Consider the following 17,522-nt stretch of genomic DNA (forward strand, 5'->3'; position numbering starts at 1 on the left):
TTAAGTCTCTGGTAATTAGAATTTTTTTTTCCAGGTCCCGATTTTGGCTGCTTTTGCAAATGCTCTCCTTGATTTAAACAAGTCCTTTCCCTATCCCTTTTGGTGTACTTGCACACATATTTTGGTATGTAAGGCTAACAGAGAATCACTTCAGAATCATTGGATTTACCATGCTTGAAGGCAAGCCTGAAATCCTAGAGTAGAGGCCCAGAAGCGCTGTCCCCGAGTTTGCCTACTGCAGCACTGAGTGCTGCCGTACTGAGCTAGGTTTTGAGTAATTGGCACCAGCTAATTAATGAGCATAAACGCTGAAGCAGGACTCTCTGAGAACTCATGAGCTATGTACTGCTCTGTATATAACGATTACTATAGGCCACGGGCTTCTTAATGCCTTGGCAAGAACTGAACTGAATGAGACCAAACCAGTGGTTATTCTTAGAGACCACAGGTCTTTTGCAATGAACAGTTTTTTTGTTTCCCTTACATATAGCCTCATAGAATGAACAGATACAATTGTCTTGCACATGAGCTATGTAAATAGCATCACAGAATGTAAGCAAAAAGCTAGATATTTTTTGCTAATATTCACGGTGTCAGGGCAAGTAAGATTAATTTAGATTATGTTTTTCCATATCTTGATAAATTTAAAATTTTTTGTTAGGTCAGCATTAGGTAAGCCTGCATGGTATGAAAGGCTAAATAATATCCAGTGGACTAGAATATTGGAAATCAGAGCCCCTAGCAATGTGCTGTTTGTGTATTGCTGCAGCACACATCACAAGAATCTATTTACTTTGTACAGATCATAAACTATTTCTATGAGCATGGCACAAAGAGCAAGCGAATGGCCGCTTTGCTTCCTAATCCCACTTTACTGATCCACATGTTTGCATGCAAGATGTGGCAGTTGCAAGAGCAGTCTGAGTTCAGGTATTCAGTATTCTCACCCCCTTCATTACACAACCTCACAGACACGTAAAGGCCTTGTCTTCCTGATGGCATTAGAAAGGCCTAAATAATATTATAATAATACACTAAGCAGATGTGGCAAAAGTCCAGGCTTTCTCCTACAGTGTACCTCAAGTCGATTTAGAGGGCGTTTTTCTGAGTAGGTTTACATCTAACTGCAGAGGTAGAGTTTGAGTTTAAAGTGTCATCTTAATGTATGTAAAAATTAATTTTGAAAAAAAAAAGATGAAAATATAGTAACCTTAAAAATACACATATTTCTTGTTTATTATTACCCCTTCAAGGAAAAAATGTATACTTCATAGACTTCTACATCTCCTGGATCTAGGCTATTCAGGTTTTTAACATTTATTTTTACAGACTTACATGCAGAACATCCAAGTCCTATGGTGCTCCCATTAAATCCAGATGCAGGGATTTGGCCCTGCTTTTGTGATTGTTTCTGTTATAAACCCCTATTTCAAAGTTCAGAATCTGGTTGTAAAAAATGCTTCCAGAATATAATTTGGCATCTAAAATCCCAGTCAAGGGACATTTACTATTAGTTTGTTTTAAATGTGGCTTTTTAAACTTGCACGTATGCCCAAAAAGTTTTATCAATGCTTTCAGATGTTTTAAAATACTGTTGAGTAGCAAGGGGAAGCTATCACACTGATGTGGAATGATAGCATCATCTGTATCTTAAAAAAGCCATAAAAGACCGATATGGTCACTTGACTTTTTTTCTAAATAATACATATGTAGTTACTTCATAACAAGCTTGTACTAAGGGTGAATTGCAGCCTTGTAATGCTTACGTAAACAAATGAAAACAAAGACAAGAGAATCCAACTTCCTTAAACATACCAACTGCATTGTGACTATAAATTGTTCATTCCAGCTATGGAGGGGAATTGTCTTTTGTCTTTTAATGCTCGTTGCAGATAAACTGAGACAATCCCAACAGGCTTCTCTTGCGTCAACTTGCTTGAAGATTGCATGGAAGAACAATTTTCCTGGCACTCAAGGAGTGTGAAAATTTCACTGAATACTCTACCCGAGATCCTTTATGTATTGGAGAGTTTAATCAATCCAGGGACATTACACTGGCTCTTTGTCAAGAGTCCAGAATTATCTGCACGGGCAATAAAGGTAGATCTGTTTAATTAGAGTCCCTCTTCATGGCAGTAGATGAATAAGGTGAGTTGGGGAGATGGCGAAGCTCACTTGGCATGCTGAACTGCTTCCTCCTGGCACGCACTAAGTTGCACCTGGAGGAAAGGAGTTTTCTGGTATTGCAACATTTCATCACCTATAGCAACTGACAAAATAATAGAAAAATGTGTTTAAGCTACCATTCTGAGGCTCAGCAAGATTTTTTTGGCCCTTGAATTTGCATCTAGAAGAAAATGTATTCTGGTCACAACTAGTAGGTGAAACAGTTGTGAGTGCACTGCATGTAGAGAGCAAGCAATTCTGCACAGCAAAATAGGCAAATGCAGTTAATCAGCCCAAAATGCAGCACTGTTAAAGGCAAAGGCTGGAGAGATGCATAGTCTAAGATTCCACATGTCATAGAATAAAAGCAAATGCAAAATTCCTTCATTAACAATTCTGAAAGTAGGAACTTCATAGGAGTAGCAGGAGATAAAGGACCACTGTCTATTCTTCCTACTTTGCAGAAAACTGTGCTTCTAAAGGGTTTTGGGTATCAGAGGAGTACATGGTTGCATTGGAAAACTGCACTACTGACTGAGCAATATCTTCCTTTATATAAAGTTGGTGCACACAGCTGTCTTTTTAGTTTCTTAGGCCTCAAGTTCCCCTCAAAACTGGGATTCGAGTGAATTTGTGAAGTCCAATTTAAGCCATTTATAGCACCGATGCCTACATCTGAATACGTTAATCAACCAGACTCCTTTGCAGCCAATATAAAGAAGCTGATGCTTCTAGACTGCTGACATAAGTCGGAGCTGTTCTAAAAATCTGTCTTAAAGGGAGAGGAATCAGGTCCTCAAGGTGTCTTTTTGTTGCCACTGTCTATGAAGGAAGGCTAGATGGCTCTTAGTCACTAAGATCTGTAAATGTTAAATAGTAGCATCTATAGTTAAATGAGAAGAACCTAGGCATGCATGTCCTTTATTAGCCTGGGAAATGTCTATGTCAAGCATGGTCTATAGATGGCTGGTCCCTCTCTATGCCTTGCAATCCTGGTGTTCTTACTGTAGAGAATGCTGAACCTGTTGTCTAGGAGTAGAGGGTCTAACATCATTGAGTCTACCTAGGTTCCCAGAGACATTTGTGTGGGATTGGTTACCTCTGACAAACGGGAAATTCCAAAACATCTGGAGTGACAGCTGGAGCTACCGAGTTATGCTGTGGTATCCCAGATATCTAAGTTCTGGAAACTGAATCTTACAGTGCAGAATCTTGCAGCTGGTCATGTGGGTTTGTATCTGTCCAACGTTTGTTGCCCTATTTGTCTTTGTATTGAATGTTTCTACTAGATGCTACATCTATGGCAGGCAAGAACTAACATACTCTATGGTTTCACTGTAAGCCCAATGACTCTATGGGCCATGAAGAAAGATCGCTTAATAGACTATGTCTATTAAGTATAGAAATCCCTGGTATAATTGCCAGGGTATAAAGGCCCTATAAAGAATCTCTGACACTAAAGAGATTTATGTTGTTATAAGATTTTCGTGAGAACTTGTTCCTTTCTGATTCATACAATGTTTAAGGTAATAGTGATAAAGAACTGATGGTTTTTGACCTTTATATCAAAGATTCTTGCTTAGCTTTGGCGGTGAGGGTAGTTGGCATTACTGCTGTCCAATCCGTTTGACTGAGACAAGCAGCAAAACAAAATGCACTGTCTTTCAGGGATCTGGGATAATCTGATAATCCTGATTATTCTGAATTATGTATTTTGTAGATAGTCAGAAAGGCATTTTGTCTATCAGATGTTGAGTTCTTGCTCCTGCCCCTGGTAAGAAGCGATGATAGTGCAAATGGCAAAACATCATAAAAAACTGCTTTCCATAAATTGCTTTGTGTATTTGCACAATGTGCTGATTGGATAAATAAACTTACTGGTTTTAAGTCTCTCCTTGACACAACAAAAAATTCTTTTTTTTTTTTATGTTTCAGTTAGGCTCTTATGCCGCAATCCTTACTGACATCTTACAACTTTCAAAATTCATAAACCTTAAAAAGACTCAAAATCTTCCTTCAAAAGTGAAAGTCTGTCTCAAAAGATTCTGTTTGGTATTTCTCCCTATTAAAAAACAAATCAACTTGAGGACCTTTAACTGACTTCTGACTTAGTTGACTTGGATTTTTTATCTACTATTGCTCAAAGGTAATCAGCTCGAGTGCATCTGGTGTCAGAGCATGAAGACGGCAGTGTCAGAAAGAACTATTTGGGAGCCATGATCAGCCTTTGGGAAAATTCCATCTATGTAAGCTTGATTTTTGCCTTTTTCCTGAAAGATAGAGCTTTGGAGGGCTGTCAAAACTCACAGCAGTTTGCTGGGCATCTAGACCCTGTTTTCATTAAAATACATGGTGTTAAGTTAGATGTGTCATGGTGACAGCATGAATTAAAATAATTTGACCCAAACTTTTAAATCTCAGTTATGTATTCAGCTGAATGCTAAATCCCATTTTCAAAGGTTCAGTTACACTTTGATCTATGAAATTCATCGGTCTTCATCCTTTCTGATATCAGGCACGCAACGTTTTGAAGTAGGAGCTTTAGCTTAATGTTTGAAAGTGTAGCTTTTCTTTCATAAATGGTTTTCTAGTTTTACATTCATGGCTGTCTTTGTTTTAATAGGACTAAAATGTCTAATATTGTTGGTATTAAACCACCTTTTCTAAATTAGTAAAGTATCTGAGACTGAAGGAAACTATTTAGTTAACACATTAATGTTCCTTACTTCAGTTCAGAGCTTTCAAATCCTTTTTTTTTTTCAATTGTGAAGTCTTGAAAATGTTCCAGCGGAGGCTTTGAGAGCTGGAAAGCAGTTTAAGCTAACTAGCTGAATCTATATTTACTATTCATAATTAGATTTCAGAGGAATAATCTAGATACCTCCTAGATAGATCTAAATCTAAATGTGAATCTAGATATTTTCATGAAGCGCAGGATGAAAACTAATAATGTAGTTATTTAAAAAAGTGATTTTTTTATATATTTTAAAAATAATAATAATTACGTTTTTCATCATGAAGCTGAATTCTATACTAGTTTTCATCCATGAATCTCAAAGCTCTCTACAAAGTTTCTGATATTTCCGTTTTACAGATGTCCCATATCCAAGGTGTTTGCCAGGCCAATGAATAGACAAAGAAATGAATATGGTCTTTTAGCTAGCTAGCTTAGTTCATAGAATCATAGAATCATAGAATGCTTAGGGTTGGAATGGACCTCTAGAGATCATCTAGTCCAACCCCCCTGCATACGCAGGGACACCTAGAGCACGTGGCACAGGACTGCATCCAAGCGGGTTTTGAAGATCTCCAGAGAAGGAGACTCCACAACCTCTCTGGGCAGCCTGTTCCAGTGCTCTGTCACCCTCACTGTTAAGAAATTTTTCCTTAAGTTCCTATGGAATTTTTGATGTTTCAGTTTCCGGCCATTTCCTCTAGTCCTATCAGTGGCCACCACTGAAAAGAGACCAGCACCGTCCTCTGCACTCCCTCCCTTGAGGTATTTATATACACTGATTAGATCCCCTCTCAGCCTTCTCTTCTCCAGGCTGAACAGGCCCAGCTCCCTCAGCCTCTCCTCATAGGGCAGATGTTCCAGGCCCCTGATCATCCTTGTAGCCCTGCGCTGGACTCTCTCCAGCAGCTCCACATCCCTCTTGTACTGTGGAGCCCAGAACTGGACACAGTACTCCAGATGCGGCCTCACCAGGGCTGAGTAGAGGAGCAGGATCACCTCCCTCGACCTGCTGGAGACGCTCCTCTTAATGCAGCCCAGGATTCCATTGGCCTTCTTGGCCACGAGGGCACACTGCTGCCTCATGGTCAACTTATCATCCACCATGACACCCAGGTCTTTCTCTGCAGAGCTGCTCTACAGAAGGTCGGTTCCCAGCCTGTACTGGTGTCTGGGGTTATTCCTCCCCAGGTGCAGAACCTTGCACTTGGCCTTGTTGAATTGCATGAGGTTTTTCACCGCCCAGTTGTCCAGTCTGTCCAGGTCCCTCTGGATGGCAGCACAGCCCTCTGGGGTATCGGCTACTCCTCCCAGTTTCGTGTCATCAGCAAACTTGCTGAGGGAGCACTCTGTGCCTTCATCCAGGTCATTGATGAATAAATTGAACAGGACTGGACCAAGGACTGACCCCTGGGGGACCCCACTAGCCACAGGCCTCCAACTAGACTCTGCACCGCTGATCACCACTCTCTGGGCCCTGCCATCCAGCCAGTTGGTGAAGTCGAGATAGACGACATCCACCGCTCTCCCCTCGTCTATCCAGCTGGTCATTTCATCATAGAAGGCTATCAGGTTAGTCAGGCAAGATTTCCCCTTGGTGAATCCATGCTGACTACTCTTGAGCACCTTCTTGTCCTCCATGTGCCTAGAGACAACGGCCAGTATGAGCCGTTCCATCACTTTTCCGGGGACGGAGGTGAGGCTGACTGGCCTGTAGTTGCCTGGGTCCTCCTTCTTGCCTTTTTTGAAGACTGGCGTGACATTGGCCTTCTTCCAGTCTTTCGGCACCTCCCCCATTCTCCAGGATCTTTCAAAGATGATGGAGAGCAGCTTAGCTATGACATCTGCCAGCTCACGCAGCACTCTGGGGTGCATCCCATCAGGGCCCATGGATTTTTGGGTATCGAGTTTCCTTAGGTGCTCTCTGACCCAATCTTCCTCTAGCCAGGGCAAGTCTTCCTCTCCACCCGCTTCTTCTCTTGTCTCTAGGGCCTGGGGCTCTAAAGGGCTGCCCTTGGTAAACACCGAAGCAAAGAAGGCATTGAGCAACTCTGCTTTTTCTGTGTTATTTGTAACCAAGGTGCCAATTGTAACCAATTGTAACCAAGGTTCAACATCTCTTAGACTATCATCAGACTATGATGGGTAGTGGGTAGTCTAATACAATACCGTGAATACAAACCAGATAGATACAGTAAGAAGGTAGTATATTACAGGACATTGAAACCTTGGACATTTTTAGGATACGTAGTAAAACTTGGTGAAATGCACAAGTTTATAGGCCTTGTTCAGACAAAAAGGCAAAATTAAAGTGTCAGTAAAAAAGATAGTGGACAACCAAAACACAAAATAAACAGCATATACAACTTGAGTGCATTTTATTATGATTTTAACTCCAGAAATGAAAAGAAGAGCATAGAAAAGCAGGATAAGAGCTATAGAGAGCAGGACATGGAATGTCTGGTTGATTTTGTGTTGTAGTGTAAGCATTCAGAACAGCCTGGAAATGCACAAAAGGACTATTGCTTCATTGGAAAATGCTGACTCGCTGAAACTGTTTGCAGGAATGTAGACATGTCTGATAGATGAAAATCTCCCTCCGTGGCTCCTTAGCAGAGCCTCCTCTCCAAACTTCAGGATCATCAGCAGACCACCTGGAGGGATATTTCTGAGCCAAGAACATGGAAGTCTTGAGAGACCTGATCTTCCCAGACTTCCTGGCTTCTTGCAGTTCTCTTGATAATGTGCCAGGCTCTTTGGTTCTGGGACTTCTCAGAGCAATTAGGATTCCCAGGTTCTCCAGGTTTGTGGCAGCCCACTTGGAATATAAGCCTACTTTACAATAAGTTGGGACAGAAATATAGATAGATAGATAGATAGATAGATAGATAGATAGATAGATAGATAGATAGATAGATTTCAAGTATCAATCTTTTGCTTAACAGATATGATTCAGCTGTTATAAAACCAGTGTTTGCACGTTATGTCAGCTTTAGTTTAAACTTCTCTGTTGGGTCCCTGTTAGTAGACTCTCTATCCTAAATTAAAACCAAAACTTGCAGTTTAGGAGAATGAATTTAATGCTGTCAAGTGAATTATAAAAATGAATTAAAAATAAATATTTTGTGGCACCAAACAGAAGAATATGTTTAAGATTTGGAAAATTAGCCTTAAAAAAAGCCTTAGTTAAGATTAAGCATTGTAAATCCCATTTATATTAAACAGTACTCATTACAGAATCCAACAAACACTACCTTTTAGAAAGACAAACCTGCCTGGCATCACTGCGTGCTGTTATGTATTACTAGAATGCAAGAAGTTTTGAGTTTTTTCACTTTTTTTTTCCTTTAACTCCCACAGATCCTTGAAGATTTGCTGGTGAAATCTTGTCCCCATTAAAGTCAGCAAAAATTTAATTACGACTTCAGTCTCTACATTTTCAGTAGGGCTTTGTGGCTGTTATGACAGAGTAGCTTCCATGTTCTGTTTTGTGTAATGTTTTCCTCTTTCAAGAAAGAAACATGGTTCAGATCTAATTGGCAAGATTAAGCTTGTCAACAGAACCATGCTTGTGATGTATGTGTTCAATGATCTCTTCCCTATGTGTTTTTTTTTTCTCTTCTGTTGCTTACTGTTAGTGCTGTCATGTATGTAATGTACTCAGTGATTAAACTCGGCATTTAATACAGATCTGTGTAATTCGATTGATCAGATGGATCCAGTCCAGCCAGCTCCCTTTAACTCATTTTTTTTTTTCCAGTTAGGTTCATATTCATGTTTCTAGGAACTGTATGCTGTCGGGGAGGAAATTAGGGAATGGGGAAGCGTAGGAGAGGAAGCTCCTTTCAAACAAACAGAGACAGAGGAAAAAGACAAATGTCAAAGGTTCAGTTGAGGTTTTTTAACATTTAAGGCTTTCGGTCAAGGCAATAGCAACATAGGAAAGATGAATAGTCCATAAATTTAATGAAACCCAAATATAACCTGAGTATGATGAATCATGGAGTTCAAGGATATCACTGTGTATTTACTAAACCTTGTTTAAATCTGTGGAAGAACTGAATCAGCTTTTGACGTGTGTCATGTAGCTACTTTGTGAGGGTTTCCTGTTGGGTGATGTGGTGCTGGAATTTTGAATTCTTTCTTCCATGGTTTATACTTCTGCTAGCAGAAGAACTTGGGCTGTAAAATTTATAAAATTTCTTTTCAGATGCAGACTGACCTTCTCTGCAAGATTTACAGTGCAAACAGACATTCATGCACAGACTCAGGTTGTGTTCTTGTGCACTGGTGACCAGGGGGTGGGTACAGGCAGAAAGGGACGTACACATCCTTGGCACCTTAGTGTTGGATCAAGTTCTTGCTGTGGTTTGAGTAAACCGGGTCTGGGAATGGCTAGCCATGCAACACACTATTAAACTCAGAGATTTCCAGGACTTGCTTCTTCCTAAATGCAACCTAGGAGTGCCGAGCATCCATTTCATGGAGTGTCACGGAGACAATTGCTTGGAAATCAATAGATAGCAAGTGTTTGGCACTGGCATGGGTATCTTTAATCTCAAAACTTCTTTTTATCTAACCATACAGATGAAAACTTGCAGTCTAGTTGCAATGGGATGCTACCTGTGGCAAAAATCTCTATTATATGCAAAACAAACTACTCCTTTTTCATTTAAACAAGTGAGCTGCCACTCTGCATGTCCTAGTCCGTATGCCCTACTTTAGATCGAGACTGGTCTCTGTAACTACATAGAACTGAATGGAAGATATAAAGAAAGGAAAAGCAATTACCCCACAGAAAGGAATAGAGGAATGTAACAGAACAGTAAGTGGAATTGCTTAAAATCCACTTTTGGTAAAATAGTTTCTTCACCCAAGTATCAGGAGATAATAAACTAGAAATTAATTATGTACAAAGCAAACAACCGACTTACAGATTTATGATGTCATTCCTTGATCAGCTAGAGAGTTAGATTATCTAGATTGGATACACAGGGATGCGGGATTACACACTGCTTTCTTCCAAGATATATGAACTCCATGTGTTATAACTTTCTTAAGAATTGCACTGCGGTTAGGCCACTTTGTGTTTTTTTTTATTTTGCTTGTGAGGAAAGACTAATCTCACAGAGAAAAAGCAGTTATTTAGGATACAATCTGGATTTTATTAGGCAAACATTGCTACTATTTCCTGACATTGTTACTTTTGCAGTATAGCTTTTGCACCAATTTCTAAGCAGTAGTGTGACACAACATCCTGAAATGCCCTCAGAACAATTTTATAGACCACATTTACAGACACTTCCAATTTAAATGCAGTAATTACATAGGAAAATATAAGGAGCTGGTCCTGTACACAGTGAAGGTAGTAACATAATTCTCCAGGCATAAGTAAGATTCACAGTCAGGAATTTGCCTTCTTTTTTTTTTCCTGGATACAGTGCAATTATAGAAATGCATTTCATATGAAGAGAATTAACTGGATAATTTAGGTGTTACAACAAATCGATGGGAAGAAGTATGTCAAGGTTATGTTTGAAATAAACATAATTAAACTGTGCACAAAAATACTGCCAACTCAGCTATGGAGATGATCGATTCTTTAAAAAAAAAGTTCCAAATATTAAAACATTGGGGGATTTCAAAGCTGGAGAAAGTAGCTTAGGACTGACGTTCTATTCTTAGTCTGTGTCGCTCTTTCTGAAATCTTGGGAAAAGCCTATACTAACATTGGTGAACTTTGGATCAGGGCTTTTTCCCTATTAAACTCATAGTAAACAATCCTGAGTCAAAACTACATACTATGATTTGCCACAAATGGAAGACTTTAGAGAAATCAGGAAAATAATAAAAAACAGAATAGCTGATAGAGGTAAAATTAAAGAATAGACTATGTCCCCTTTGCTTCTTTTCCCTTCCCTTGCCCCATGCTTCTGTCTTCCCCTTCACTTCCTACTGCTCCTACTCCTTCCCCTTTACTCTGCTGCATGGTATATATTTAGATAGACCCTTGAAAATCTGCCCACTTCTTCCTTTGTAGATACTGAAGTGGTGTTCACACCATTTACTTTGCTTTTAATTTAGTCACAACTGTTAGTGCCATGTCTTTTCTAGCTGATACTTAGGTACAAGGAGCACCACATAAGAGTGACAGTAATTACCTGCAAAACTAGGGACTGTCAAATGCAAAATGTGAAAATAAATTGAAAAACAGAATGCACCAGATTCCTCTAATCTCACTCAGTTATATTAAGCACATGGTGGTGAAATTTCTGTCTAATGTCTTCCTAGAAGGAAGAGTAAGACTAAGAAGAAAGTCCAGATTGGTTGTGTTAGGATCAGATCTTAAGCCTTATCAACTCCAGGATACTTTTTTTTTTTTGGCAGAGTAAAGAAAAATGGGAAATATTTGCATTAATCTGTTTGAGAATATGAGAAGTGGGCATCATGCAAGACTTTGTGTGGTTTTAATGAGAAGCAGGTTTTAGTGGCATCGTGTCTCGGGGCTTTGGGCTTGAGGCAGCACTGGCTGTCTTGAGGCTTCTGGTCTCAGCATAGCGTCCAAATTTGTATTGGCCTGGTGACCATTGGGCTAGGTGACTATTTTGAAATGCGGGTCTGCCAATTAAAGCAAATTGGCTACAGCCACATTCTGCTGCAAAGAGTGTATTCTGCTTTCTTCCCTCCCCAGTGAGGTATATTTATTTCACATACAGCCTATCTGCATGAGCAGCTGGAGGCAGCTATGCATCTGTTCCACCCATGCTGTTGGAAAGCAAAACGTAAGTAGCTTGGATTTAAAAGTCAGCACACATGTTAACTCAGGCATTATGCTAACACAGTTAGAGTTTCCAAGTTTATACAGCCATGTGAAATACTGGGCAGCCTGGGCAAATGCCCCCTAGGTTATAGCATTTGTGACCCAAATTAGCTTTACGTAGTCAGGACTCCCCAAACAAAACTGCTTGGTCAGAATGGAGCATTCGTATTATTTTTATCTCTTTCCTAGGCAGAAAATGCAGCTCTAGGAAAATGCTCTATGTGCCCACTTGCTTTTTCCACTTTTACTTGCTCTTCTTTCAAAGTCCTGACCTTAATTCCCTTTGGTACATTTCCATTGAACAAGAGGACACATTACAGAGATGGTCTATAGCTTTTTAACGCAACTAGAGGGAAAGGGGCCAGGGGCCTCCTGCAATACAGTATTCTCAGATTATTTGGCATGCTGATTGTACAAATATCATTACTTAGTTAATTGAAGATCATATGTAGAAGATTTTTGGCCATTTTATGGAAATGTGTACAAACTTAGAAATCACTGTGCTTAAAATTATTGATACTTCGTTTACAGTGTCTTAAAATAATCCTATCATTTGCCCTGAAGATTATTATATATGTATATATATGTATATGTAGTCCATAACTACAGGGTAATTTGTAAACAAAATTTAAACAAAATGTAAACTGCATTTAAAATTTGTTATAAACTCTTGAAAATAGGCCCTATAATAGAAAGCATGGCGCAACCTTTTCCATCGTTTTGTAAGTAATAAAGATTTTTGGACTATCCAGAACTGGCATAAAACACATGAACCTAATAAAAATGTTATTAGATTTATTTGCCTTGTGTGCTGTTCACTTATAAATTTATTGCAACTACCAGGTTGAGGGGTTCTTTGTTTCTGTACACATGCAGCACTGGGCTGGATAATTTGGTATGAAATTTATAAAGAAAATCATCATTTTCAGCTAGAGCCTTAACTAAAACAGGGGATGATCAAGCCTAAATATGTGACTAAAAGAATTCTCTGTCTCTCAGCTCACTGCTGTATTGTATGTTATTCACAGATCAACTGCATTTTAAAACTAGCTAGCTGGTTCCTGCAGATGAAATATAACTGCCAGAAGCAATAGTGACTCACCTTTTAGCATTTTTTTTTCTAAATAATTGCTTCTAAAGTGGTACAATTTTGAGAAATAACCACCTGTAAATCACTACCTGATGAGGAGTGAATAAAATACGTTCTTTGAAAAATAAAAGCAATCATTGCAATATGGCTTTGCAAGATCGGTGCAAACCATAGCATAGCATTTAAATGGAATACTGCACTTGTATATAATCTGAACTATTTTTACTTACAATAGCTTTAATGGCTTTTTGATTTTCTTACTGTTCTTCAGGGCCTGGACATTCATTCATACAGAACGGCCAGTTAAGATCTTAGTAACTGAAATATTTATTCATATTTAAGAAAGAGTATATTTATTCAGAGCTCAGTATAAAGTATTTTCTGTTGTTTCCATTGAATTGTCTGCTGGATGCTTTTGCGTTATTAACATCATTCTCTTTTTCTCCCTATTTTCCTCCCTATGTGCATGTATGCCTACATATGTGAAGGTATAAATTTATATAGGTATTTCACATTTTGTGTAAAGTCTGTGATTTTCAACATGGTACCCATATATCATGTGAAGCAAGACTACCAAACAGGCAGTGTAAATATTTTCACAGAAGGGCAGAGTGTGTAGGAGTATAAAGATGATATCACTCGTATCTTCCCTAAGGTAACTGTAATTAATAACTCCTTATTTTTTAAAAAAATGACTTTCGTAACACAGCAATATTTGCTTAGGTTAGATAACCTGTCAAATAAATCATCTCAACAGTCTGATCTGTATCTGAAGGTGTTTCCCTGCATTTATAGCTGCAACTCGATTCTCATTTTGCAGTCTTGATCTAATTAAGATTACAATTTTCTTAGGCATTTATGAAATACACAGGCCATTACAAATAATTCACACACAAAGAATGCTCAGAATGGCAGCACCTCATAGAGTTTCAAGCACTTGAGAGAGATTTTCCTGGATTTTTCTTCCAACGTATGGGAATTTCCCCTACACTCTTGCTCCCCTCTTTCCTTTTACCTGATATTTTATGCTCCAATTTGAATTAAAAAGTTTGTCACCTGTTTTTTTTGTCCTACTTCTGTTTTTACTCTCTCCAAGCAGAAGCACTGAAGACATAAGATATTCCATATGAAAAGTAACAAAAACTCAGAATTCATTTTTTTTTATTTATAAACTGTATGAAGTCAATGAAGAAGACTTCGGTTCTTTTTTGAATAAAATAACATCTATATTAGGATAGATTGCTTCAGGCTATGGAATACGATATCTATCGCTAATAGCTTTTGAAACCAGAAAGTATGTTTGGCTTACAATTGGATTGATGATTATACGAAATGCCCTCCCAAATGCCTTTCTACCTGTATTTTGTCTGTTATTTACTTCTGAAAAAAGTATTCCTTCAAATATATCTAAGAAAGATAAGAAGAGATAGCTCAGCGACCTTATATCTAGACACTAGGGGTTTGTGTTCAATCTCCACTTTGCTTCGTAGAGCTTAGAGTAGAATTTTGTGAATAAATCAACATTTCTAATCATTAAAGTATGTTGACAAAAGGGAAAAGATGATCAAATCATGAATTTCTGTATCTCATATACCTTCTCTCGATGTATCTCGATCCTGAAATAGGTGAGAAGAGGGCTTTTCTTCAGCTTACATAGCTTCATCTACTAGATAAGGGGAGAGGAGGAGAAGAGAGAAAGGCAGGGGCTGGTCAGATGGACATACAGACGGTGATTATGTAAGTCTTACTTGCTTAGAGAACTAGATGGAAAAAAACTGCTTATGATGATTTCCATTTATAGTTGGATAAGAAAAGATGCTTAGAACAATTTAGCATTTTTCACGAGAAACAAAAAACTTTTTTTTCTTCTTTTGGCAAGAATATTCTTCCCGTTTTGCAACTAGAATAAAAAGCACTCAGAATAAATTGTCTGGTCTCTTAATTTATTGTTACTGTTCAAGGGTTTCCTTGGTATATAAAGTTTGTGAAGCTTTGTAACAAGGCCAAGTGCGAAAACAAAGGGAGAGAAAGTTCATGGGCAACCAAGCTTAAGCATGAAAGAGAAAACCTCTTCAGGGGTTTTGGTATATTACAGAACTTTTGCTCAATAAAAATAACCATAAACAGAGAAGTTTCTGGATGTATTCCCTTTATGCAAAATAACAGTCTATAAACACCAAACAAGAAGACTTAAAAAAAAAATGTAACAGCACAGCCTACACGCATGGCCACTGCCTCTCCCAGCACTACGAGAAGCTTTTTAGAGTTCAAGCCTAACTAGGTCCAGCTGAACCTGGTGGCTTCAGTGACCTGTGCTGCAGCTCTGGTTATGAACTCCGCCAAACTCCCTGGCACACTAACACTGACCAGCCGTGTCATCCTCCGTGTACCCTTGCTAAAGCACAGTGCATTCTGTTAGAGGCTTCCAGCCATAGAGAACTGCAGCATCTCCGTACAATATCAAACTATTAAATACTACTAAGGTGCAGCATCCCGTGGTAAAAACAGAAATAACGGCATGGAAATTTTTAAGTCCCAGGATAATAATCTTCTCTTCTTTTTCCATCCTTGGGAAACTGCGTTTGTTTGGAATAGCTTTATTTATCTGGTAATTTTAGTAAACTACTGAAATTAACTTTCATCACCTATTTTCATAAGAAACTTTTTGGAAATATATAAGTAGGCATGCTTAAGATGGAAGGTTAGATCAAAAATATTGTTTGTTTTTGTTTCGTTTTGGTGGCATTGAATAATTATATGATTTGCTACAACTTTGACAAACTATCCCAAAGGGCACAATAACTCCTCATACGGCTTATTGATACATCTATCTTTTCTGAAATTCAGTGCTTATAAGAGTATGCTGTGTTTTCTTTTGCCATATTTTTTTTTTCTGTTTGGATTGTTTTTGTTACTATTATTTTATACTTCAGCTGGAATTAAACTCAAATTGATTTTACTATTGCCAAAGCACCATTAATGTGGCTTTGGAATTTTGGAATTTTAAGAGCCCTGGACAATAAATATAGCTTCCCTTCCCACGAAGAAAGACATTGCCAATCAGTTCACATCTGACTTCCCTGCACACACTGCACAACAAATTGCAGCAACAAAGAGCTTTTTATATATATGCTGAAATTATTTTCCCTGTAATTAGTTGTGCAATATTTTATGTCTTTTCCAGCAGTGCTGGTTATTGTTGATTCCACAACTTGTGCTTTTACATATGATTTTAATGAACTGTAAGATAGATAGAAACCATACCAAGTGAGGTCACACATATAGCTGAAATAGAGACCATGACCTTTGGATTCAGAGGGAAAGAAAGAAAAGTAAAAAAAAAAAAAAAAGTATTCATCATTTATGTATCTGTTAATGGTTTGCCTCAGTTTCCTCAGACTTCCTGAGCATCAGGGCACATTTCTGACCAGTAGAGGGTACTAGTGCATGTACACAGGAGTCAATAATTAGCACCAAAGATGGCTGCCTTAGAGGTTTAGGTTAAACTCTTTGAAAGAGCACTGGTGTTACTATAATGTGACTTAATAAGATGTCTTTGCCAGTTTTCTTTTTTTTTTTCTTTTCATTCATTGAGAAGAGTTATCTTCATCAATTGAATGCATTCCACTTTAAAGGAAGGTTGTGACATATGCTTTATTAGACCAACCTGGGCATCATCTTGTCACTTCAATATTTTTAGAAGGCTTTTCAGAATAAAAAGGGGAGCTTTGTAAGCACATAATCACTATTAATTTCTATCTGATAGTACTTTTTCCTTCCCAAAGGAAGGGTGTATGCATAAGAACAGTGTCATGGTACCAGAATTACTATTAGAAAGGATCAGATTGACACAATCATATTACTTTTTTAGGAGCTACCTATCTTATCTCTAGACTGTGTGCAGTTCCTCAGGTTTGACCCCTAATTCATACGTGGGCACCTCACCTTCTGATTTTTGGAAATGCTGAGCCGTAATCTCTTACAGACAACAATGGGAACTGTGTTACCTAAATATGTATTTATAATTCCCTTTTAACTTGTCCCCAGACCCTTGTCCAATAATCCCATGTATTGGAGCTTATTCAGTGTTCTACCTTCTGAACACACTTGAACAGCTGCTATTCATTAAAAGAAAAAAAAAAAAGGAAAAAAAAACCCTACAACCTCAGCCTGCAAGGGATATTGTTCCTTCTTTTCTTTCCAAATGAATGATTTCCCAAAAATATATATATATGTCTGGCCCAGGCCCAGGACTAGTAATAAATTTTCAATGCATAGAGATAATATGACCTTAAGATCCAATATCCTTTGCCCTACAGGGTGAGAAAAGGGAGCTTTATGCTGTTTATACAATGGCATATGCAGAATTCAATCCATTTGCTGCTAGTGCTGGAAGGACCTTTACTGTTTCCATGTAACATTGTACTTATTAAAAAGTTCCTGTACACAATTTTGTGGAGTATTTTTTTCATATAGTAGTTTTGATTTTGACCTTTGGAGCTCTGCATTGCTACATTCTAGGTGTCTGATCCAGGTGTCACTTATACAAGCTTGATTTTGGTCTAACTAATTTCAACCTTTTTAAAACAAGAAAAGTGCACTGTTTAAGAGCTCATCAGACTGACTTTTCATAGTGGAATAACGGGAAAAAAAAGGGTTCTTGCAAGAAACATAAAAAGATTCCCACCACCCAACAGCTAAATTCCTGTAGT

General features: G+C 38.3%; 1 long non-coding RNA gene across 1 annotated transcript in view; it reads right to left on the minus strand.

Annotated features, from left to right (window-relative positions):
- LOC148595246 (uncharacterized) overlaps positions 1-16,652 on the minus strand; it is a 371,889-nt gene extending 355,237 nt beyond the window's left edge. Inside the window, exon 1 of the long non-coding RNA XR_015913209.1 lies at positions 16,639-16,652. This is a non-coding gene — a long non-coding RNA (uncharacterized LOC148595246). The remainder of the gene's footprint in view (positions 1-16,638) is intronic.
- Positions 16,653-17,522: the final 870 nt, after the last annotated feature.

The sequence above is a fragment of the Tinamus guttatus genome, unplaced genomic scaffold, assembly GCF_059628265.1.
Source record: "Tinamus guttatus ecotype Peru unplaced genomic scaffold, ASM5962826v1 Tinamus_guttatus_pri_ptg000134l, whole genome shotgun sequence".
Lineage (NCBI taxonomy): Eukaryota > Metazoa > Chordata > Aves > Tinamiformes > Tinamidae > Tinamus > Tinamus guttatus.